Genomic DNA, 21,945 nt, shown 5'->3' with positions numbered 1-21,945 from the left:
ATGTGTAATTGAATGTGCTAACGAAAGTGGAATGGAATGGAATGGATTGTGGAATGGAACATGCAGTTGAAGGGAATGGAACGTGGAATGGAACGTGGAATGGATCATGGAATGGAACGAAAAATGTAATGAAGAATGAAATGTGGAATGGAATGCAATAGAATGTGGAATGGAATGTGCAATGGAATGCGAAATGCAACGTGGAATGTAATGGAATAGAACGTGGAATGGAACGTGGAATGCAATGGAATGGTTCGTGGTAGGGAAAGTGGAAAGGAAAGTGAAAGGGAAAGTGGAATGTAACGTGGAATGGAATGGGCAGTGGAATGCGGAATGTAATGTGGAATGCAATGGAATGGAAAGTGGAATGGAACGTGGAATGCAAAGGAACGGAATGTGGAATGGAACCCAGAATGGAATGTGGAATGGAACCTGGAATGAAACGTGGAATGGAACGGAATGGAATATGGAATGGAATGTGGAATGGAATGGAATGGAATATGGAATGAAATCTGGATTGGAATGTGTAAGGGAATGGAATGGAATGTGGAATGAGATGTGGACTGGAATGAAAGGCGATGTGGACTGGAATGGAAGGCAATGTGGAATGGAATGTGGAATGTAATGGAAAGGAATGTGAAATGGAATGTGGAATGTAATGTGGAATGGAATGCAATGGAACTTGGAATGGAATATGGAATGGAATGTGGAATGGAATGTGGAATGGGAATTAATGGAATATGCAAAGTAATGTTGAATGGAAAGTGTAATGGAAAGGAATGGAATGTCGAATGGAAAGTGGAATGCAACGAAATGGAAAGTGGAATGGAATATGGAATGGAAATTGAAATGTAATGGAATGGAATGTCGAATGGAACGTGGAATGGAATGGAATGGAACGTGGAATGGAACTTGCAATGGAACGTGGAATGGAAAGTGGAATGGAATGTGGAATGCAGCGTGGAATGCAATGTGGAATGGAATGTTTAATGGAACGTGGATGTGAACGGAATGGAATGTGGAATGCAGCGTGGAATGCAATGTGGAATGGAATGTTTAATGGAACGTGGATGTGAACGGAATGGAATGTGGAATGGAACATTTAATGGAATGGAATGGAACGTGGAATGGAAAGTGGAATGGAATGGAATAGAACGTTTAATGGAATGGAATGGAACTTGGAATGGAACGTGGAATGGAATGCAATGGAACGTGGAATGGAACATGGAATGGAACATGGTATGAAACGTGGAATGGAAAGTGGAATGTAATGTGGAAAGGAAAGGAATGGAATGTGGAATAGAATGTGGATTGGCATGGAATGGAATCCGGAAAGGAATTGAATGGAATGGTATGGTATGGAATGTGTAATGGCATGGAATGGAACGTGGAATGGAACGTGGAATGGAACGTGGAATGGAATGTGGAATGGAATGGAATAGAATGTGGAATGGAAGGGAATGGAATGGAACTGAATGTAGAATTGAATGGAATGGAATGTGTAATGGAATGGAATGGAATGGAATGAAATGGAATGCAGAATGGTATGGAATGGAAAATGTAATGGAATGTAATGAAATGGAATGGAATGTGGAATGGAAAGTAAAGGAATGGAAAGGAATGTGGAATGGAAAGAAACAGAATGTAGTGGAATGTTGAATTGAAAGGAATGGAAAGTGGAATGGAGTGGAATGGAATGTGGAATGGAATGGAATGGAATGGAATGGAAGGTGGAATGGAATGGAATCGAATGGAATGGAATGGAAGGTGGAATGGTATGTGAATTGGAATGTGGAATGGAACGTGGAATGGAATGAAACGGATAGTGGAATGGAGTGGAACGGAACGTGGAATGGAATGGAAGGTTGAATGGAACGTGGAATGGAACGTGGAATGGGACGTGGAATGGAAAGTTGGAGAAACGTGGAATGGAATGGAATAGAAAGTGGAATGGGAAGTGGAATGGGAAGTGGAAAGGAATAGAAAGGAACGTGTAATTGAATGTGGAATGTAATGGAATGGGATTTGGAATGTAATGGAATTCAATGTGGAATGGAAAGAATGGAATGAGGAATGGAAAATGTAATAGAAAGTGGAAAGCAACATGGAATGGAATGTGGAATGGAATGGAATGTCAAATGGAAGGGAATGGAATGTGGAATGGAATGGAATGGAAACTGGAATGGAATGGAATAGAGTGGAATATGTAATGGAATGGAATGGAATGGAGTGGAATGTGGAATGCAATGGAATGAAATGTGGAATGGAATGCAAAGGAATGAGAATGGAATGTGGAATGGGATGGAATGGAATATGGAATGGAATGTGGAATGGAATGGAATGGAATGTGGAATGGAATGGAATGGAATGTGGAATGGAATGTGGAATACAAAGTGGAATGGAATATGGAATTGAATGGATTGGAATGTGGAATGGAATGGAATGGAACGTGGAATGGAATGGAATCGAAAGTAATGTGGAATGCAATGGGAAATGCAACGGAAAGGAATGTTCAATGTAATGGAATGGAATGTGGAATAGAATTTGGAATGGAAAGGAATGGAATGTGGAATGGACCGTGGAATGTAATGGGCAATGGATCGTAGAATGTAAAGTAAAACGTATGGTGGAATGGAACGTGGATTGGAATCTGGAATGGAATGTGGAATGGAATTTGGAATATGAAATTGAATAGAATGGAGTGTTGAATGGAACTTGGAATGGAATGGAATGGAACATGGAATGGAATCGAATCGAATGTGCAATGGAATGTGGAATGGAATGGAATGTGGAATGCAATGTGTAATGGAATGTAATGGAATGTGGAATGCAATGTGGAATGGAATGGAATGGAATTTGGAATGGAGTGGAATGGAATGGAATGTGGAATGGAATGCAATGGAATGTGGAATGGAAAGTAATGCAATGGAATGGAATGTTGAATTGAATGGAATGAAAAGTGGAATGGAATGTAGTGTAACGTGGAATGGAATGGAATGGAATGGAATGGAATGGAAGGTGGAATGGAATGGAATGGAATGGAATGGAAGGTGGAATGGAATGTGAATTGGAATGTGGAATGGAACGTGGAATGGAATGAACTGGATAGTGGAATGGAGTGGAATGGAACGTGGAATGGAAAGTGAAATGGGACGCGGAACGGAAAGTGGAAGGAACGTGGAATGTAATGGAATGGAAAGTTGAATGGAAAGTGCAATGGAATATAATGGAATGTCGAATGGAACATGGAATGGGACGTGGAATGGGAAGTGGAGTGGAATTTAATGGAGGGTGGAATTGAATGTGGCATTGAATGGAATGTGATTTGGAATGGAATGGAATTGAATGTGTAATGGAAAGGAATGGAAAGTGGAATGGAACATGGAATAGAAAGTGGAATGCAATGTGGAATGCAACGTGGAATGGAATGGTATGTGAAATGGAATGGAATGCAATGTGGAATGGACTGGATTAGAATGTGGAATGGAATGGAATAGAGTGAAATATGTAATGGAATGGAATGGAATGGAATGGAATGGAATGGAATGCGGAATGCAATGGAATGAAATGCGGAATGGAATGCAATGGAATGAGAATGGAATGTGGAATGTAATGCAATGTAATATGGAATGGAATGTGGAATGGAATGGAACAGAATGTGGAATGCAATGGAATGGAACGTGGAATGGAATGTGGAATAGAATGTGGAATGGAATGTGGAATTGAATGGATTGGAATGTGGAATGGAATGGAATGGAATGTGGAATGGAATTTGGAATGGAATGGAATGGAATGCGGAATGGAACTTGGAATGGAATGTGCAATGGATCGTGGAATGGAAAGTGGAATGGATGGTGGAATGGAACGTGGATTGGAATCTGGAATGGAATGTGGAATGGAATTTGGAATTTGAAATTGAATGGAATGGAGTGTTGAATGGAACGTGGAATAGAAATGAATAGAACATGGAATGGAATCGAATCAAATCTGGAATGGAAAGTGGAATGGAATGCAATGTGGAATGCATTGTGGAATGGAATGGAATGGAAGGTGGAATGCAATGTGGAATGGAATGGAATGGAATGTGGAATGGAATGGAATGGAATGTGGAATGGAATGGAAAGTGGAATGGAATGGAATGGAATATGGATTGGTATGGAATGGAATGTGGAATGCAATGGAATGGAATGGAATGGAATGTGAAATGGAATGCAGAATGGAAGTTGAAATGAAATGGAATGGAACGTGGAATGGAAGGAAATGGAAATTGGAATGTAACTGAATGGAACTTGGATAGGAATGCAATGGAATGTGGAATGGTAAGTGGAATGTAAGATGGAATGGATTAGAATGGAATGTGGAATGGCATGGAATGGAAAGTGGACTGGAATGGAATGGAATGGAATGGAATAAGGAATGGAAGGTGTAATGGAACGTGGAATGGAATGAAATGGAAAGTGGAATGGAACTTTGAGTGGAACGTGGAAATGAAGGTGAAATGGAACGTGGAATGGAATGGAATGCAACATGGAATGGAATGAGGAATGGAATGTGGAATGAAATGGAATGGAATGTGGAAAGGAATGTAATCGAATGTGGAAGGCAATGTGGAATGGAATGTGGAATGGAATGGAATGGAACGTGGAAGGGATGAGGAATGGAATGTGGAATGGAATGTGGAATTGAATGGGATGGAATGTGGAATGGAATGTGGAATGGAATGGGATGGAATGTGGAATGAAATGTGGAACGGAATAGAATGGAATGTGGAAAGGAATGAGGAATGGAATGTGGAATGTAATGTGGAATAGAATGGGATGGAAAGTGGAATGGAATGCGGAATGGAATGTAATGGAATGTTGAAGGGAATTTGGAATGGAATGTGGAATTGAATGTGGAATGGAATGTTGAATGGAATGGAATGGAATGGAAAAGAGTGTGGAATGGAATGTTGAATGGAATGTGGAACGGAATGTACAATGCAATGGAATGGAATGTGGAATGGAATGGAAAGTGGAATGGAAAGTGGAATTGAAAGGAATGTCAAATGAAATGTGGAATGGAAAGCGGAATGGAATGTAGAATGGAATGGAATGGAAAGTGGAATGGTATGTGGAAAGGAACTGAATGGAAAGTGGTATGGAATGGAATGGAATGGAATGTAGAATGGAATGTGGGATGGAATGCAATGGAATATAGACTGGAATAGAATGAAGCGGAATGGGGAATGGATTGGTATGGAATGTGGAATGGAATGTGGAATGGGATGCGAAATGGAATGGAGTGGAATGTGGAGTGGAATGAAATGGAATGCAATGTTGAATGGAATGTGGAATGGAATGGACTGAAATTTGGAACGGAATGTGCAATGCAACCTGAAATTGAATGGAAAGGAACGTGGAATGGTACGTGGAATGGAACGTGGAATGGAATTGTATGGAATGGGGAATGGAATGTGGAATGGAATTAAATGGAATGGGGAATAGAATGCGGAATGGACTGGAATGGAACGTCGAATGGAATGTGGAATGGAATGTGGAAAGGAATTCATTGGAAGGTGGAAGGGAACGTTGAATGGAACGCGGAAAGGAAAGTGGAATGGAACGTGGAATGGAACATGGAATGGAATGAGGACTGGAATGTGGAATGAAATGTGGAATTGAATGGAATGGAATGTAGAATGGAATGTGCATTGGAATGGAATGGAACGTGGAATTGAATGTGGAATGGAAAGTGGAATGGAATGCAGAAATGAACGGAATGGAATGTGGAATGGAATATGGAATGGAATGGAATGGAACGTTGAATGGAATGTGTAATGGAATGCGGAAATGAAGGTAATGGAAGGTGGAATGGAGCGTGCAATAGAACGCGGTAAAGAACATTGAATGGAATGTGGAATGGAATGTGGAACGGAAGGTGGAATGGAATGCAATGTGGAATGGAATGTTGAATGGAATGGAATGGAATTGAATGCAATTTGAAATGTAATGGAATGGAATGTGGAATGGAATGGAATGGAATGTGGAATGGAAGGCAATGGAATGGAATGGAATGTGGAATGGAAGGCAATGGAATGGAATGGAATGTGGAATGGAATGGAATTGATTGAAGAATGGAATTGAGGGGAATGTGGAAAGGAATGCAACTGATTGACAAACTGAATGGAGTGGAATGGAATGTGCAATGTAATGGAATGGAAACCAAGGAATTGGAATGTGGAATGGAATAAAATGAAATGTGTAATGAAATGGAAAGTAATGTTGTACGGAATGGAATGGAATATGGAATGGAATGAAAAGGAAAGTAATGGAAAGTGAAATGGAATGGAAGTGAATGTGGAATGGAATGTGGAATGGAATGGAATTGAATGGAATCTGGAATGGAATAGAATGGAAAGGAATGGAAGGTGGAATGGAATTGAATGGAATGTGAAATGTAATATGGAATGGAATAGAATGGAATGCGGAAAGGAATGGAATGGAATGCGGACTGGAATGGAACGGAATTTGTACAGGAATGCAATGGAATGGAATGGGAAGTGGAATGGAATGGAATCTGGAATGGAAATGAATGGAATGTGGAATGGAATGGAATGGAATATAGAATGGAATGTGGAATTTAATGGAATACAAAATGGAATGGAATGTGGTATGGAATGGAATGGAATGGGGAACAGAATGGAATGGATTGTGGAATGGAATGGAAAGGAATGGATTGGAAAGTGGAATGGAATTAAAGAAAATATAGTGTGAAATGGAGTTGAATGGAATGGAATTTGGAATGGAATGGAATGGAATGGAAGGGAATGAGGAATGTAATGTTGAATGGAATGGAAAGGAATGTGTAATGTAATGGAATGGAATTAAATGTGGAATTGAATGGAATGGAATGTGGAAAGGAATGTGTAAAGGAATGGAATGGAATGTGAAAATGAATGGAATGGAATATGGACTGTAATGGAACGAAATGTGAAAAGGAATGGAATGTAATGGAATGGAATCTGGAATGGAATTGAATGGAATGTGGAATGGAATCTCTAATGAATTGGAATGGAATGTGCAATGGAATGGAATAGAATGGAATGGAATGTTGAATGGAACGGAATGGAATGGAATGGAATGTGGAATGAAATGGAAAGTAGTGTGCAATTGAATGTGGAATGGAATGGAATGGAGTGTGCAATTAAATGGAATTTAATGTGGAATGCAATGGAATTGAATGTGGAATGGAATGCGGAATGGAATGGAATGGAATGTGGTATGTAATGTGGAATGGAAAGGAATGGAATGTGGAATGGATGGTGGAAAGGAAATTGGAATGAAAAGTTGAAAAGAAACAGGAATGGAACGTGGAAAGGACAGTGGAATGGAAGGCGGAATGGAATGGAATGTGGAAAGAAATGGAATGGAATGTGTAATGCAATGGAATGGAATGTGGAATGGAATGTGGAATGAAATGGAAAGCAATGTGAAACGGCATGGAATGGAATGTGGAATGCAAAGTGAAATGGAATTGAATGGAATGGAATGCAATGTGGAATGGAATGAAATAGAATGTGGAATGGAATGTGGAATGGAATGGAATGCAATGGTAAATGGAATGGAAAGGAATGTGTAATGGAATGTGGAATGGAAATGAATCGAATGTAAGGGAAGGTGGAATGGAATGTAATGGAATGTGCAATGGGATGGAATGGAATGTGGAAAGGAATGTGGAATGGAAAGGAATGGAATGTGGAATGGAATGTGGAATGAAAAGGAACAGAATGTGGAATCAAATGTGGAATGCAATGGAATGTAAACTGCAATGCAACGTGGAATGGAACATGGAATAGGACGTGGAATGGAATATGGAATGGAAGGTGGAATGGAATGGAATGTGGAATGGAACGTGGGATGGAATGCAATGGAATATGGACTGGAATGGAATGAAGTGGAAAGGGGAATGGATTGGAATGGAATGTTGAATGGAATGAAATGGAATGTGGAATGGAATGTGGAATTGAATGGACTGGAATGTGGAAATGCAACGGAAAGGAATGTGGAATGTACTGGGGAATGGAAAGGAAAGGAACGTGGAAAGGAATGTGGAATGGAATGTGGAATGTGATGTGGAATGGAATGTAATGGAATGTGTAATGGAATGGAATTGAATGTAGAATTCAATGGAATGGAAAGGAATGGAACGTGAAATGTAATAGAATGGAATGTCGAATTGAATTCAATGGAATTTGGAATGGAATGCAATGGAATGTGGAATGGAATGGAAAGGAATGCGGAATGAAAATTGGAATGGAATGGAATGGAATGTGGAATGGAATGGAATGGTTTGTGCAATGGAATTGAATGGAATGGAATGTGGAATGGAATGGAATGGAAATGAATGCGTTGGAATATGGAGTGGAATGCAATGGAATGTGGAATGGAATGTGGAATGCAATGCAATGGAATGGAATGTGGAATGGAATGAAATGGTAATGAATGAAAGTCGGAAAGGAATGGATGGGAATGTGGAATGGAATGTGGAATGGAATGGAATGGAATGTGGGAAGGAATGTGGAGAGCAATGGAATGGTATGTGGAATGGAATTCAATGGAATATGGAATGGAAAGGAATGGAATGGAATGGAATGGAATGTGGAATGGAGTGCAATGAAATGATATGTGCAAAGAAATGTAATGGAATAGAAGAGAATGGAATCTAATGTTGAATGGAATGTAAACCAATGTGGAATGGAATGTGTAATATAATGTAATGGAAAGTGGAATGGAATGGAATGGTATGTGAAATGGAATGAGGAATGGAATAGAATGGAATGTGGAATGTAATATGAAATGGAATGCAATGTAATGGAATGTGGAAGGGAGTGGAATGAAATATGGAATGGAAGGGAACTGAATGTGAAATGGCATGGAATGGAATGGAATGCAATGTGGAATGGAATGGAATCAGACATGAAATGGAACGCAATGGAAGGTGGAATGGAATGGAATGGAGTGGAAACTGGAATGGAATGAAATGGAATGTGGAATGGAATGTAGAATGGAATGTGGAATGGAATGTGGATTGGAATAAAATGTGGAATGGAATGGAATGGAAAGGAATGGAAGGGAATGTGGAAGTGAATGGAATGGAATGTGTAAAGGAATGGAATAGAATGTGGAATGGAAAGGAATGTAATGCAATGTGGAATGGAATGGAATGGAATGTGGAATGGAACGTGCAATGGAATGTGGAATGGAACGTGCAATAGAAAGTTGAATGGAACGTGGAATGGAATGGAAAGGAACGTTCATTGGAAAGTGGAATGGAACGTGGAATTGAACGTGGAATGGAATGGAATGCAATTTCGGAATGGAATGGAATGGAAGTTGGAATGGAATGCGGAATGTTATGTGAAGAATGTGGAATGGAGTGGAATGAAATGTGGAATGGAATGGAATGGAAAGTGGAATGGAAAGGAATGGAATGTGCAATGGAATGTGAAATGGAATGAAATGGAATGGAACAGACAATGGAATGGAATGTGGAATGGAATGGAATGTGGAATGGAATGGAATATGGAACGGAATGTGGAAAGTTATGTAAAGAATGTGAAAAGAAATGTGGAAGTGAATGGAATGGAACGTGTGAATATGGAATGGAAAGTGGAATGCAACGTGTAATGAAACGTGGAAAGGAAGATGGAATTGAAAGTAGAATGGAATGTTTAATGGAATGCAATGTAATTGAATTTAATATGGAATGGAATGGAATGGAATCTAGAACGTAATGGAATGGAATTGGAATGGAATGGAATGGAATGCAATGTGGAATGGAATGGAATGCAATGTTGAATTCAATGGAATGGAATGTGGAATGGAAATGAATGGGAAGAAATGTGGAATGGAATGGAATGGAATGCAATGAGGAATGGAAAAGAATGGAATGTGGAATGCAATGGAATGGAATGTGGAATGGAATGCAATGGAATGGAATGTGGAATGGAATGGAATGGAATGTGGTATCGAATGGAATGGAATGTGGTATGGAATGCGGAAAGAAATGGAATGGAATGGAATATGGAATTGAATGGAATGGAATATGGAAAGGAATGGAATAGAATGGAATGGAATGGATTGTGGAATGGAATGGAAAGTAATGTGGAATGGAATGTGGAATGGAATCGAGTTGAATGTGGAATGAAACGGAATGGAATCTGTAATGCAATGTGGAATGGAATGTAATGGAATGGAATATAGAATGGAATACGGAATGGAATGGAATGGAATGGAAAGTGGAACGGAATGGAATGTGGAACGGAATGGAATGGAATGTGGAATGGAATGGAATTGAACGTGGAATGGAATGTGGAATGGAACGGAATGGAATGTTGCATGGAATGGAATTGAACGTGGAAAGGACTGTGGAATGGAATGGAAAGGAAGGTGGAATGGAATGGAATGGAATGTGGAATGGAATGGAATAAAATGTGAAATGGAATGTTGAATGTAATGGAATAGAATGGAATGGGATGTGGAATGGAATGGAATGCAATATTGAATGGAATGGAATCGAATGCAATGTTGAATGGAATGGAATTGAATTTGGAAATGCATGGAATGGAATGTGGAATGCAATGGAATGGAATGTGGAATGCAATGGAATTGAATGTGGAATGTAATGGAACGGAATGTGGAATGGAATGAAATAAAATGTGGATTGTAATGGAACGGAAAGTGTAATGGAATTTTTAATGAAATGGAATGGAAAGGAATGTGGAATGGAATTGAATGTTGAATGAAATGGAATGGAATGGAATGAAATGTGGAATGGAATACAATGGAATATGGAATGGAATGTAGAATGGAATGGAATGAAGAATGGAATGTGGAATGGAATGGAATGAAATGTGGAATGGAATGAGGAATGGAATGGAAATGAATGTGGAATGGAATGTGGAATGGAAAGGAATGGAATGCAATGTGGAATGTAATGTGTTGGAATGTGGAATAAAATGTGGAATGGAGTAGAATGGAATGCAATGTGGAATGGGATGGAATGGTATTCAATGTGGAATGGAACGGAATGGAATGTGGAATGGACTTCAATACAATGTGGAATGGAATGTAAAGGAATGTGGAATGGAACGTGGAATAGAATGGAATGGATTTGAATAGAATATGGAATGGAATTTAATCTGGAATGAGATGGAATGGATTGTGGAATGGAATGGAATGGAATGCAATGTGGAATGGAATTTAATGGAATGTGGAATGAAATGCGGAATGGAGTGAAATAGAATGGAATGGAACGTGGAAAGGAATGTGGAATGGAATGTGGAATGGAATGTGCAATGGAATGGAATTAAATGCTGAATGGAATGCAATGGAAAGTGGAATGAAATGGAATATGAAATGGAATGCAATGGAAACTGGAATGGAATGGAATGGAAGGTGGAATGCAAGGGAATGGAATGTGGAACGGAAGGGAATGGAAGGGAATTGAAGGTGGAATGGAATGGAATGGAATGTGGAATGGAATGTGGAATGGAATGGAATGGAAGCTGGAGTAGGAATGAAATGGATTTTCGAATGCAATGTGTAATGGAATAGAATGGAACGTGAAAGAGAATGTATTGAAACACGGAATGGAATGGAATGGAATGTGGAATAGAATGTTGAATGGAACGTGGAATGGAATGGAGTGGAATGTGGAATGGAACGGAATGTGGAATTGAATGTGGAGTTTAGCGTGGAATGGAATTGAAAGGAATGTGGAATTGAATGGAATGGCATGTGGAATTGAACGTGGAATGTATTGGAAATGTATGTGGAATGGAATGCAATGGAATGTGGAGTGGAATGTGATATGGAATGGAATGGAAATTGGAATGGAAAGTGGAATGGATTGGAATGAAATGTGGAGTAGAACGGTGAATTGAATGGAAAGGAATATGGAATGGAATGTGGAATGCAAGTGGAATGCAATTTAATGGAATGTGGAATGCAATGGAATGTGGAATTGAAAGTGGAATGTATTTAAATGGAAAGTGAAATGGAATGCAATGGAAACTGGAAAGGAATTGAATGGAATGTGGAATGTAAGGTGGAATGGAATGGAATGCTACGTGCAATGGAATGGAATGGAACGTGGAATGGAATGTGATTTAACGTGAAATGGAATGGAATGGAATGTGGAATGGAACGTGGAATGGAATGGTATAGAATGCGGAATGGAATGTGGAATGTAAGGAAGAATGTTATGTAATGTGGAATGGAATGGAATGGCGCTAAGAATGGAATGGAATGGAATGTGGAATACAACGTGGAACAGATCATGGAATGGAACATGGAATGGAACGGAATGGAAAGTAGAATGTAACGTGGAATGGAACGTGGAATGGAACGTGGAATGCCAATTGGAATGGAATGGAAAGGAACGTGGAATTGAACGTGGAATGGAATGTGGAATTGAATGGAATGGAATGTGGAATGGAAAGGAATGGAATGTGTAATGTAATGTAATGGAATGGAATGGAATGTGGACTGGAATGGAATGGAATGGACTGTGGAATGGAATGGAATGGAATGGAATAGAACGTGTAATTGAATGGAATGGAATGCAATGGAACGTGGAATGGAATGGAATGGAATGGAATGGAACATAGAACGGAATGGAACAGAATGAGGAATGGAATGTTGAAGGGAATGGAATGGAACGGAATGGAATGTTGAATGGAATGGAATGGAATGAGGAAAGGAATGTGGAATGGAATGAAATGGAATGCGGAGTGGAATGGAATCGAATGTGGAATGCAATGGAATTGAATGTGGAATGGAATGGAATGGAATTTGGAATGGAATGGAATGGAATGGAATGTGAATTGGAATGGAATGGAATGTGGAATGCAAGGGAATAGAATGTGGAATGGAATGTGCAAAGGAATGGAATGGAATGTGGAATGCAGTGGAATGGTATGTGGAATGGAATGTGTAATGGAACGGAATGGAATGCAATGGAATGTGGAATGGAATGGAATGTGGAATGGAATGGAATTGAATGTGGAATGGAAAGGAATGGAATGGAATACGGAATGGAATGGAATATAATGTGGAATGGAATGTGGAATGGAATGTTGAATGGTATGTGGAACGGAATGGAATGGAAGGTTTTATGGAATGTGAAATGGAATGGAATGGAAACTCGAAAAGAATGTGGAATGAAAGGGAATTTAATGTGGAATGGCAAGGAATGGAATGTGGAATGGAACTTGGAATGGAATGGAATGGAATGTGGAATGGAATAGAATGGAACGTGGATTGGCGTGGAATGGAATTGAATTGATTGAAATAGAATGTGAAATGGAATGGAGTGGAATGTGTAACAGAATGTGGAATGGAATGGAATGGAATGTGGATTGGAATGGAATGGAATGTGGAATGGAATGGAATGGAATGTCAAGTGGAAAGTGGAATGATATGGAATGGAATGTAGAATGGAATGGAAATGGGAAGGGAACGTGTAATGGAGCCTGGAATGGAACACTGAATGAAACATGGAATGGAATGGAACGGAACATGGAATGGAACGTGGAATAAAATGTTGAATGGAATGGCATGGAATCTGCAATGGAATGGAATGGAATGGAATGTTGAGTGCAATTGAATGGAATGGAATGTGGAATGGAATAGAATGGAATGGAAAGTGGATTTCAGTTGAATGGAATGGAAAGGAATGTGGAATTGAATGAAGTGGAATCTGGAATGGAATGTGGAATGGAATGAAATGGAATGTGGAATGGAATGGAATTTGAAATGGAATGTAGAATGGAACGTGGAATAGAAAGTGGAATTGAAGTTAAAAAGGAAGGGAATGTAAGGTGGAATGGAACGTGGAATGGAGTGGAATGGAACTTGGAAAGGAATGGAATGGAATGGAATAGAATGGAATGGAATGGAATGGAAAGGAATGTGGAATGGAAAGGAATAGAATGTAATGGAATGGAACGTGCAATGGAACGTGGAAGGGAATGTGGAATGGAATGGAATGGAATGTGGAATGGAATGTGGAACGGAATGTGGAACGCATTGTGAAATGGAACGTGAAATGGAATGCGGAATGGAACATGGAATGGAATGGAATGGAACGGAATGGAATGTTGAATGTAATGGAATGGAATGTGGAATGGCATGGAGTGCAAAGTGGAATGGAACGTAGAGGGGAAAGAAATGGAAAGGAATGTGGTTTGGAATGGAATGTAATAGAATGGCATGTGCAATGGAATGGAAAGTGGAATGAAATGGAATGGAATGTGAAATGGAAAGGTGGATGGAAAGGAATGTGGAATGGAATGGAATCTTGAATGGAATAGAATGGAATGTGGAATGGAATCTGGAATGAAATTTAATGGAATGTGAAGAGGAATTGAATGGAATGTGGAAAGCAATGGAATGGAATATATAATGGAATGTGTAATGGAATGGAATGTATAATTGAATGTTTAATGGAATGGAATGGAATGTGGAATGGAATGTGCAATGGAGTGGAATGAAAAGTCGAATGGAATGTGGAATGAAATGGAATGGAATGTGGAATGGAACGGAATGCAAAGTGGAATGGAACGTGGAATGGAATGGAATGTGGAGTGGAATGGAATAGAATGGAACGGAATGGAATGGGGAATGGAATTGAATGTGGAATGCAATGGAATGGAAAGTTGAATTGAATGGAATGGAACGTTGAATGGAATGTAATGGAATTGTATGGAATGTGGAATGGGATGGAATGGAATGTGGAAAGGAATTGAATGAAATGGAATGTGGACTGGAAAGGAAGGGAATTGAATGGAAAGTGGAATGGAATTTAATGAAAAGTTGAATGGCATGGAATGGAATGTGGAATGGAACGTGGAATGGAATCGAATGAAAAGTGGAATGGAATGAAATGGAATGTGGAATGGAAAGTGGAATGGAATGGAATGGAGCATGGAATGGAAGAGAATGGAATTGAGTGTAATGGAATTTGGAATGGAATGGAATGGAAGGTGGAATGGAACTTGGAATGCAATGTGGAATGGAATGGAATGGAATGTGTAGTGGAATGTATAGTGGAATAGAATGGAAAGTCGAATGGAATGTGGAATGAAATGGAATAGAATGTGGAATGGCATTGATTGGAATGTGGAATGGAACGTGGAATGGAATGGAATGGAATGGAATGTGTAATGGAAAGGAATGGAACGGAATTCACAATGGAATGGAATGTGGAATTGAACGTGGAATGGAATGGAATGGAATGGAATGTGTAATGGAAAGCAATGGAATGGAATTCACAATGGAATGGAATGTGGAAAGGAATGGAATGGAATGTGGAATCGAATTTAATGGAATGTGGAATGGAATGGAATGGAATTTGAATCGAATTTAATGAAATGTGGAATGGAATGGAATGGAATGTGGTATGGAATGGAATGTAATGGAATGAGGAATGGACTGGAATGGAATGTCGATTGGAATTGACTGTAATGGAAAGCAGACTTGAATGGAATGAAATGGAATGGAATGTGGAATTGAATGGAATGGAATGTGGAAAGGAATGTGGAATGGAATGGAATGGAATGTGGAATGGAAAGGAATGGATTTTGGAATGGAATGTGGAATGGAATGGAATGGAGTGTGGAATGGGAAATGGAACAGAAAGTGGAATGGATAGTGTAATGGAATGGAATGGATTGTGGAATGGAAAGTGGAATGGAATGGAATGGAACATGGAAAGAATGTGGAATGGAATGGAATGGAATGGAATGGAATGGAATGGAATGTAAAGCAAAGGAATGTGGAATGAAATGGAATGGGTGGAATGTGGAATGGAATGGAATGGAATGGAATGTGGAAAGGAATGTGGAATGGAATGTAATGGAATGTGGAATGCAATGGAATTCCATGTGGACTGGAAGGGAATGGAATCTGCAGTGCAATGTGAAATTCAATGGAATGGAATATGTAAAAGAATGTGGAAAGGAATGTGGAATGGAATGGAATGGAAAGTGTATTGGCATAGAATGGAATGGAATGGAATGTGAAATGGAATGCAGTGGAATGTCGAATGGAATGTGGAATGCAATGGAATGGAATGTGGAATGGAACGTTCAATGAAACGTGGAAAGGAACATGGAATGGAACGTGGAATGGAACGTGGTATGGAATGGAATGGAATGTGCAATGTAACAGAATGGACTGGCATGTGGAATGGATGGTGGAATGGAATAGAATCGAATGTGGAATGGAATGTGGAATGTAACGGAATGGAATGTGGAAATGAATGGAATGGAATGTGTAATGCCACGTGGAATGTAATGGAAAGGAATGTGGAATTTAACGTGGAATGGTATGCGCAATGTAATGGAATGGAATGGAATGTGGAAATGAATGGAATGGAATGTGTAATGCCACGTGGAATATAATGGAAAGGAATGTGGAATTTAACGTGGATTGGAATGTAGAATGGAGTGGAACGTGGAATGGAATCTGGAATGGAACATGGAATGGAATGTAATGTGGAATGTATTGTGGAATGGAATGTGGAATGGAACATGGAATGGAATGTAATGTGGAATGTATTGTGGAATGGAATGTGGAATGGAATGTGGAACAAGATGGAATGTAATGTGGAATGGAATGTGGAATGGAACATGGAATGGAATGTGGAATGAAACAGAATGGAATGTGGAAATGAATGGAATGGAATGTGTAATGCCACGTGGAATGTAATGGAAAGGAATTTGGAATTTAACGTGGAATGGAATGAGGAATGGAATGGAATGGAATGGAATGTGGAATGGAATGTGGAATGGAATGGTATGCTATGAAATAGAATGTGGAATGGAATGGAAGGGAATGGAATGTGGAATGGACTGTGGAATGGAATGGAATCTAATGTGGAATGGAATGTGGAATGGAATGGAATGGAACGTGGAATGGAACGTGGAAAGCAACGTGGAATGGAACGTGGAACGGAACGTGGAATGGAAAGTCGTATGGAATGGAATGGAATGTGCAATGGAATAGAATGGAATGGTACGTGGAATGGATGGTGCAATGGGATAGAACGGAATGTGGAATGGAATGCAGAATGAAATGGAAAGGAATGTGGAAAGGAATGAAACGGAATGTGTAATGCCAAGTGGAATGGAATGGAAAGGAAAGTGGAATTTAATGTGGAATAGAATGTGGAATGGAACATGGGATGGACTGGATCGCTTAAAGAAATGTGGAATGAAATGTGGAATGGAATGGAATGTGGAATGGATTGTGGAATGAAATGTGGAATGGCATGCAGAATGAGATGGAATGCAAAGTTGGAGGGAACGTAGAATGAAATGGAATGGAATGTGGAATGGAACGTGGAATGGATTGTGGACAGCAAAGAGGAATGGAATGTAGAATGCAACGTGGAATGGAATGCAATGTGGAAAGGAATGTGGAATGGATCATGGAATGGAAAGGATTGATTAATGGAATGTGGAATGGAATGATCAATGGAATGGAATGGAAGGTGGAATGGAATGTGGAATGAAATGGAATAGAATGTGGAATGGCATGGAATGGAATGTCGTATTGAACTTGGAATGGAATGGAAAGGAATGTGGAACGGAACGCGGAATGGAAAGTGGAATGGAAAGTGGAATAGTATGAAATGTGAAATGTATTGAGGAAGTTAATAGAATGTAATGTGGAAAGGAAGGTGGAATGGAATGGAATGCAATGTGGATCGGAATGGAATGGAATGTGGAATGGAATAGAATGGAATACGAAATTGAATGGAATGCAATGTTAAATGGAATGGAATTGAATGTGGAATTGAATGGAATGGAATGTGGAATGGAATGGAATTGAATGGAATGTGGAATTGAATGGAATGTAATGTGGAAAGGAATGGAATGGAATGTGGAATGGAATGGAAAGGAATGGAATGTGGAATGGAATGGAATGGAATGTGGAATGGAATGTGGAATGGAATGGAATTTGGAAAGGGATGGAATGGAATAGAATGTGGAATTGAATGTGGAATGGAATGGAATAGAATGTAGAATGGAATGGAATGGAATGTTATGGTGAATGGAATGTGGAATGGAATGGAATGGAATGGAAGGTGGAATGGAATGAAATGGAATAGAATGTGGAATTGAATGTGGAATGGAATGGAAAGGAGAGTGGAAAGGAAGGGATTATAATGTGAAATTGAAAGTGGAATGGAATGGAATGGAATGTGGAATTGAATGTGTAATGAAATGAAATAGAATGTGGAAAGGAAGCGAATGGACTGTGGAATGGAACGTGGAATGGAATGAAATTGAATGTGTAATGCAACGTGGAATGAAACGTGGAATGGAATGTGGAATGAAACGTGGAATGGAATGTGGAATGAAACGGAACGTGGAATGGAATGTGGAATAGAATGGAATGGAATGTGGAATGGAAGATGGAATGGAATGTGCAATGGAATGTGGACTGAAACATGGAATGGATCATGGAGTGGAACGTGCAATGCAATGGAATGGAATGTGCAATGGAAAGTGGAATGGAACGTAGAATGGAATGCAGAATGAAATGGAATGGAATGGAATGGAATGTGGAATATATTGAAATGGAATATGGAATTCCATGGAATGGAATGTGGAATGCAAAGTGAAATAGAATGGAATGGAATGTGTTATGGAATCGAATGGAATGGAACGGCATGTGGAATGGAATGGAATGTGGAATGGAATGCAATGGAATGTGGAATCGAATGTGGAATGGAATGGAATGTGGAATGGAATAGAATGTGGAATCGAATGGAAAGGAATGTGGAATGAAATGTGGAATGGAACGGAATGGAATGTGAAATGGAATGGAATGGAATGTGAAATGGAATGGAATGGAATGTGGAATGCAATGGAATGGAATGTGGAAAGGAATGGAATGGAATGTGGAATGCAGTGGAATGGTGTGTGGAATGGAATATGTAATGGAGCGGAATGGAATGGAATGGAATGTGGAATGGAATGGAATGGAATGGAATGAAGAATGGAAAGGAATGGAATGCAATATGGAATGGAATTGAATATAATGTGGAATGAAATGTGTAATGGAATAGAATCAGGAATGGAATGTGTAATGGAATGGAATGGAATGAGGAATGGAATGTGGAATGGATTGAGGAATGGAACGTGGAATGGAATGTGGAATAGAAATTGGAATGGAACGTGGAATGGCACGTGCAATGGCACGTGGAATGGAATGGAATGGAATGTGGAATGCAATAGAATGGACTGTGAAATGGAACACAGAATGGAATGGAATGGAATGTGGAATGGAATGCAATGGAACGTGGAATGGAATGGAATGGAAAGTGGAATGTAATGGAATGGAAGGTGGAATTGAATGGAATGGGATGAGGAATGGACTATGGAATGGAATGGAATGGAAAGTGGAATGGAATGGAATGGAGTGTGCAAAGGAATGGAATGGAATGCAATGGAATGGAACGTGGATTGGCATGGAATGGAATGGAATGGAATGGAAAGGAATGTGAAATGGAATGGACTGGAATGTGGAATGGAATGTGGCATGGAATGGAATGGAATGTGGAATGGAATGTGGAATGGAATGGAATGGAACTTGAAATTGAACGTGGAAAGGAACGTGGAATGGAACGTGGAATGGAATTTGGAATGGGATGTGGAATGGAATGGAATGGAACATGGAATGGAACGTGGAAAGGAACGTGGAATGGAACGTGGAATGGAACGTGGTATGGAATGGAATGGAATTTGAAATGTGACAGAATGGAAAGATATGTGGAATGGATGGCGGAATGGAATAGAATGGAATGTGGAATGGAATGTGGAATGAAACGGAATGTAATGTGGAAAGGAACGGAATGGAATGTGTAATGTCACGTGGAATGTAATGGAAAGGAAAGTGGAGTTTAATGTGGAATGGAATGTGGAATGTAATGGAATGGAATGGAATGTGGAATGGAATGTGGAATGGAATGGAATTTGGAAAGGAATGGAATGTGGAATGGAATGGAGGGAATGGAATGTGGAATGGACTGTGGAATGTAATGGAATGGAATTTGGAATGGAATGTGGAATGGAATAGAATGGAACGTGGAATGGAACATGGAAAGCAAAGTGGAATGGAACGTGGAATGGAACGTGGAATTGAACGTGGTATGGAATGGAATGGAATGTGCAAAGGAACAGAATGGAATGGTATGTGGAATGGATGGAGCAATAGAATAGAATGGAATGTGGAATGCAATGCAGAATGAAATGGAATGGAATGTGGAAAGAAATGAAATGGAATGTGTAATTCCACGTGGAATTGAATGGAAAGGTATTTGGAATTTAACGTGGAATGGAATGGGGAATGGAATGTGGAGTGGAGTGGAACGTGGAATGGAATGTGGAATGGAACGTGGAATGAAATGTGGAATGGATTGTGGAATGGAAACTGGAATGGAATGTGGAATGAGATGGAATGGAATGTGGAATGGAATGGAAAGGAAGATGGAATGGAATGTGGAATGGAATGGAAAGGAATATGGAATGGAATGGAATGGAGTGGAATGTGGAACGGAATGGAATGGAATGTGGAATAGAATGGAATGCATTGAGGAAAGGAATGTAATGGAATGCGGAATGGAATGCAAGGGAATGGCAGGGAATCGAATGGAATGTGGAAAGGAATGTGGAATGGAATGGAAGGGAATGTGGAATGCAATGGAATGCAACGTGGACTGGAAGGGAATGGAATCTGCAATGGAATGGAGAATGGAATGGAATGGAATATGGAATAGAATGTGGAAAAGAATGTGGAATGGAATGGAATGGAATGTGTATTGGCATGGAATGGAATGGAATGGAATGTGAAATGGAATGCGGTGGAATGTGGAATGGAATGAGGAATGCAATGGAATGGAATGTGGAATGGGATGTGGAATGGAATGGAATGGAACGTGGAATTGAACGTGCAATGGAACTTGGAATAGAATTTCTAATGGAATGGAATGGAAAATGGAATGGAATGGAATGGAATGTGGAATGGAATGAAATGGAAAGTGGAATGGGATGTGGAATGGAATGGAATGGAATGTGGAATTTAATGTGGAATGAAATGGAATGGAACGGGGAATGGAAGGTGGAAAGGAACGTGGAATGGAACGTGGAATGCAACATGGAATGGAATGGAATGGAATGTGCAATGTAACAGAATGGACTGGTATGTGGAATGGATGTTGGAATGGAAAAGAATGGAATGTGGAATGGAATCGAATGGAATGTGGAATCGAACTTGGAATGGAATGGGGAATGTAACGTGGAATACAACGTCCAATGGAATGGGGAATGTAACGTGGAGTGCAACTTGGAATGGAAAGGACTGGAATGTGGATTGGATCGGACTGGAACGTGGAATGGAATGTAATGGAACGCGGAATGGATTGGAATGGAATATCGAATGGAATGTAATGGAATTGAATGTGGAATGGAATGGAATAGATAGTGGAATGGAATGTGGAATGGAAGGAGGAATGGAACGTCGAATGGCAAGTGGTATGGAACATGGAATGGAAGGTGGAAATGAATGTGGAATGGAAGCTGGAATGGAAGGGAATGGAATGTGGAATGGAATGGAATGGAACGTTGAATGGAATTGAATGGAATGGAATGGAAAGTGGAATGGAATGGAAAGGAGTGGAACGCGGAATTGAATGGATTGGAATGTGGAATGGAACGTACAATGAAATGGAATGGAACTTGGAATGGAATGGAATGGAACACGGAATGGAACCTGGAATGGAATGGAATCTGCAAGTGAATGGAATGGAATGTGGAATGGAACAGAATGGAATGTGGAATGGAATGCAATGGAACGTGGAATGGAATGTGGAATGGACTGGAATGGAAAGTGG

Source organism: Pongo pygmaeus, chromosome 16 (genome assembly GCF_028885625.2).
Source record: "Pongo pygmaeus isolate AG05252 chromosome 16, NHGRI_mPonPyg2-v2.0_pri, whole genome shotgun sequence".
Taxonomy (NCBI): domain Eukaryota; kingdom Metazoa; phylum Chordata; class Mammalia; order Primates; family Hominidae; genus Pongo; species Pongo pygmaeus.
The sequence above is the reverse complement of the archived record's forward strand: the minus strand, read 5'-3'. Positions refer to the sequence as shown.